This window comes from Fukomys damarensis, unplaced genomic scaffold (assembly GCF_012274545.1).
Source record: "Fukomys damarensis isolate Sample0158 unplaced genomic scaffold, DMR_v1.0_HiC HiC_scaffold_33, whole genome shotgun sequence".
NCBI lineage: Eukaryota > Metazoa > Chordata > Mammalia > Rodentia > Bathyergidae > Fukomys > Fukomys damarensis.
Window position 1 is genome coordinate 45,157,726 of NW_022900945.1, and position 5,775 is coordinate 45,163,500.

The window sequence follows — 5,775 nt, forward strand, 5'->3', positions numbered from 1 at the left end:
TTTTGGTTTTTTTTTTTTTTTTTTTTTTTTTTGGTACCAGGGATCAAATTTGGGATCTTGTGCTTGCAAGGCAGGTGGTGGAACCACTGAGCTAAATCCCCAGCCCTAGGTTACTTTCTTTATGCTGAGATAAAATTCCTAACACCCACAATTTGAAGGAGGAAAAGCCAGGCATGGTGGTGCATGCCTGTAATCCCAGTACTCAGGAGGCTGAGGCAGGAGGATGGCTGTGAGTTTGAGACCAGCCTAGGCTACATAGTGAGTTCCAGGTCAGTCTCAACTACATAGTAAGACCCTGTCTTAAAATAAAACAAAATAAAAATAAAGATGAAAGGTTAATTTTGGCTTGAAGTTTGTAGAGATTTTGATCCCTAGTCAGCTGGGTCCAAGGCAGGGTGGCCTGGCAGAGGAGCATCGCAGAGGAGAAATAATCCATGGCAAGGCAGGCAAAAGGCAGGAGCTGCAGCAGCAAGCCTACCTTTCTCTTCATCCCATCCAGACTGCAAGGTTTTGGGTGGTGCCACCCACACCCAGGGTGGGCCTTCTCAATCAGTGAATTCAGTTATCACTTGCTTAATCCATATCCACACACCTTTAATCTACATTCACTACCCTAGATCCAACCACTTCGAAAAAGCCCACCTATGAGCACATAAGGCTTTGAGGGAACATCTAGATACAAGCCATAATAGGTTCCTTCCACAGCAATGAAAAGCAAAAAACAAAAAAAACCTGTTTCATACCTGGAATCCCAACACTCTGGGGGGTTGATGCAGGAAAATAACAAGTTGAAGCCCACCTGGGGAAATTTAAAAACTTAGAAAGACTTTGTCAGTCAATAGAGAGAGAGCAAGCTGGGGATGTAGCTCAGCATGAAAGCATAAAGGCCCTGGGTTCAATCCCCAGTGCTAAGAAAGAAAGGAAAGAAGGGAGGTGGAAGGAAAGAAAGAAAGAAAAAGCAAGATGGACAGGGTGGTTCATGCCTAATTCCAGCACTTGGAAGTCTGAGGCAGGATCACTGGCGAGTTCAAGAGAGCTTCGAACGCTGGGCTTGGTGGTGCACGCCTGTAATCCCAGCACTAGGGAGGCTGAGGCAGGAGGATTGCTGTGAGAACAGCCTGGGCTACATAGTGAGTTCCAGGTCAGTCTCAACTACATGGTGAGACCCTGTCTCAAAAAAAACAAAAAACAACAAAAAAAAAAAAAGGAAGAAAGAGCAAGCAGAGAGAGAGGAAGGAAGAAGTATAGTATGGAAGGAGGAAAAGAAAGGAGTAAAGGAATAGAAAGCCAAGTCCAGGAAAAAACAGCTTCAAATTTCCATGTATTCCCTCCCATTGATATGGCATGAGCATTAATTCTCCCAGCAATGATGTGTGAAAATGTGTGTGCAATGTTGCTGCTATGGCTTGTGTCTAAATGCCCTCCCCACGAGTCTCAGGGAGTCAGGCAGGGCTTTTCAGAAGCGTGGGATCCAGAGTAATTCTGGGATTAAGGGTGTATAATTACTAAACTAGTCCACTGCTTGGCTGCTTGGCATAGTTTTGGGTATGGATAATGGAAGGACCTCCCTGGCTGTGAGTGCTACCCACCCTAAGGGCATGTAGTCTGGATAGACTAAAGAGGGCTGCTGCCATTCCTTGTCGCCTGTCACTTATTGCTTTGCTACTTTTCTTCTTTCTGACTTCTGCCTTCTGCCTTCCATGAACTGCTTCTCCTCTGATGCCTCTCTGCCATGCTCCCCTGCCTTGGAGCCAACCAACAATAAACTAAAACCTCTACAAACTGAACTACAATAAACCTTTCCTCCTTTAACACTGAATGTCAGATTTTTTTGTCTCAGCAATGAGAAAAATAACTAAAATGGCTGCCATTCAGGAAAGCTCACTCAATCCCTGGTATAAGGGTTTTTATTGGGGATCAGTCACACAGACACACAATACTCACATGACTTCAGCCACTCAGACTCTACACTCCAGAAGTCCACTGCAACATCTAACTCTTCGTATGCAATCCATCACCTGGCCTTGTCAATTTGACTTCATAAATATTTGCCCAAACCCTTCCATTTGTTTTCATTTCCACTGTCACCACCTTAACTCACTACCTACGTCATTATGTCTCCTCTGAAATTCATTGTCTAGAAGGCAGAAAGAAGCTGGTCACAATAGTGCACTCCTATAATCTCAGCACTTTGGAAGGCTGAGGCAGAAAGATTGAAAGTTCGAGCCCAGCCTGGGCAACTCAGCAACCCATCGACATCCTGTTTTAAAACTTAAAATTTTCAAAGGTGTAGGGATGTGCCCTGGGTCAATCCCTGATACATTTAAAAGTAAAAATAAGAGGAAATAAGAGTAACCATTTCAGAAGGAAGTTGATCCCTGGTCCTCCAACCACCATTCCCATGTCTTTGCATTGATCTGAGGAACAAAATGCTTAAGCACTTATAAAATGCTGTGTAGTCTGACTGTAGCTGCTCCAGCCACACCACGCCCTGCTTTCGCCCAGTTCTCTTCATTCTAGTGACCCTGGCTTTCAGTTCCTTCCCTACACCATGCTCCCTCTTGCTCAGGGCTTCTGCACATGCTGCACTCTGGCTGGGGTTATCCTCCCCACTTTACAGAATCAATACTCACGCTGTGGGTTTCAGGTCAAGTACTGCTTCCTGAGAAAAATGCTTGTGTAGGTCAGTTTTCTTTGTTAGATGTTCTTAGAAAGCCCTGTTTCTTCCCTTCAGAGTTGTCTGTGACAAGTACCTAATATAGCACAGTCATACCTTGATACTTGACAGCTTCGAAACTCACCAAATTTGGTACTTGACATTTTGACGCAAAGATCTTGTCCCTGTACGTACTGTTTATTGGGTACCTGTTTAAAATGTGTTGGTGTTGATTACCTTGATGCACTGAGCCATGACAATTTTTTGGTACTTGTCACATCTGTCAGAAGCAATGATCAGTGATCCCTGAAGTTCCACTGTACAGTAGTTAAGAGCAGGGGTGTGACTGGGTTTGAATTCCAGCTGTCACTTACTGGCTATGTGACTGTAACAAATTATTTAATTTACATCCATTTCTGTTGAATCCTGTACACCCATATGAGTATAATAGTAACCCTCTATATTATAACCACCGAATTGAATTAATAGGTGGAGAATGTTTCAAAGCACATAATTCCTTTTATTGTTAATGTTTAATTTGTCATAATGCCTTCATTAGTATTGTTGTCTGATTGATATTTGTCTCCGAAACTTCATGGAGCCAGGTGTGGCGGCACACTCCTGAGCACTCAGAGAGGCCAAGGGAGCAGGACTGAAAGTTTGCTGGGTGACTTAGCAAGATCTTGTCTCAAAATAATTTTTTTTCAATGTCCCACCTCCATTTGAGCTTCAGTTCTTAGGCTGACCCGAGTAATAATACTGTGGTTTCCCTGAAGTTCTCAGACAAGAGTCATCTCCTTCTAGAAACTGTCCTGTACTGCAGTTATCCCTCCTTCTACCCAGGAATTTAAAAAAAAAAATTTTTTAAGAGGTTATTGATGTAGTTCAGCAATAAATAAACTAACTCCGTGAAAGCAGGAAACATCATCTGGTTTTGCTTACCATTTATTCAGTGTCTGGCACATGGGTGCTCATTAAATATTCAGTAAATTAATGAGCCAGACATTTCTTCACTGATAGCCCGTTTCCTGCTTCAACCGTGCTTGCTTGCGTGTAAGCGTCTTTGACTCTCACCCCTAGCTGGGTGCTCACAGCCAGTAGCCCTTGGCCACCTTTTGTAGGTCCTCTGACCCACCCAAGGCCCTCACTGAGACAGGAAATTAGGGCGTGGCAAAACTGGCTGGTTGTGGGATCCGGGCCATGGCCCTCTAGGAGTTTGACATTTAAAAGGAAACTTCTTCACCTCTACACTCAAGGCATTGATACAATCTGTAACATTCTAGGACTCTGCTTGTTAAACTTGTTGCTGCAATGGGAGAAACTCAAGGAGACAGCCAAAGATCTGATGTTCTTTGCAAAGAGTCAGAAAATCCGGTCTTTGCATAAAAGATACAAATAGTTGCTTGGTGCTTCCTGTCGATGTGAACCTATAAAAGGAGCTGTTTCTGTGAAATAAATCAGACTTCTCTTCGTCTCCGCTCAGGTTTGAGTGTTCTTTCCTTTCTCAATCCTCACTCCCCGACTCAGGCATGTTAGTGTTGTGACGGCTGGACCGCCACAGCTGGTGACATAGGCGTGACCTGTAAATTACAAGAGCCCCGAACACATGCCCAGAACAGTTCCCACGGCCCTGCTTGTGGACTTCTCCTGAGAACTTGAGCAGGTTTTCGATAGAATGGCCTAGTATCCTAACACCACCTCTCAGAATTCGTATTTCCTCATGATTTGGATTGCATAAAAGGACATAGACACCAGGAAGAGTGCATCTCACTATCGTGGCTTTCCCCATGATAGCCCACTGTGTCCTCTAGGGAGTTCTTGTGTTTTGCTTTTTCTTTTACTCGGCCACGCTTTCTCCGTAGAGCCAGTTTCTCCCTCAGTTTTTACTTTAATTTTTCAAATGAACTCTCACTTTTTTTTTTTCTCATATTGTTCAATTCTTTGTTTGAGACAAGAAGATCCTGGAAACCAACTCCAGAAAGGAGACTCAAGCACCACAAAACCCAGTAGTGCTCAATTGTCGAGCTACTTTTAGGAGCTGCTGGTAACACCATGGTGCGTGAGCCTTTGCAGCCTTCACTGCTGCCTCTCAGCTTTTGGCTGTGACCACTGTGTCCCCGTGGGTACCACTGGAACTGCCCCCAAGACCCAAAAGCCACCAGCAACCACAGATCAACTGAGAGCTCCATTCCTGCTATGTCTCCCTGTGTCTTTTGTTTCGTTTTCTGTTTTTGAGACTGGATCTCACTATGTAGTTCAGGCTGACCTTGAGCTCACTGGGTAGCCCAGTCTGGTCTCAAACTTTCAGTGATTCTCCTGTCTCAGCCTCCCAAGGACTGGCATTGCAGGCATGCGCCACCGTGTCTGGACCTGTCAGTGTGTTACTGCAGGAAGTCCATGACTTTGAATATTGGGGTTGTGAACTTTCACAAGTGTACTGTATAAGACTCACTGTGTCAGCTTCTGAATGAGTCTGACTTATGAACAATTCTCCTGAGACGGAAATGGTTCATAAATTGAGGACTTACTGTACTTGACACTACTAATTTGGCTTTGAATCACTTCTGGACTTTTTGGCTAAAATCAAGTGTAAATAACTTAGCTTTGAGGAATTTTGCCAAATATTTTCTTTACTAATCTCATAAGTAAAGGAGAAGGAGCATGCTGAGAAACCAATGAAGCTGCAGAACCAAAAATTGAGGAGAGACTGAGAAACTTCCAGATGGAAGGACATTAACAAGATGTGAGGAGGAGCCAAGCATGGTGGCACATGAGGCAGGAGGATTGCTTCAAGTTCAAAGCCAGCTTGGGCTACACACCAAATCCTGTCTCAAAAATAAACATAAGTAGATATAAGTAGATGATAAATAGATAAATAGATAATTTGTGAGGAAGGCTAGGGTGTAGCTCAGAGGTAGAGCTCTTGCCTAGCATGCTTGAGGCCATGGGTTCTATTCCAAGAAAAAGAGAAAGAAAGGGGGAGAGGGAAGGGGAATGGAATGGAAAGAAAAGAAAAGAAAAGAGACAGAGACAAAACATGGGGTTGTAGGTTTAGCTCAGTGGTGCCACACCTGCATGGCAAGTGCAAGGTCCTGAGTTCAATCCCTGGTACCAAAACA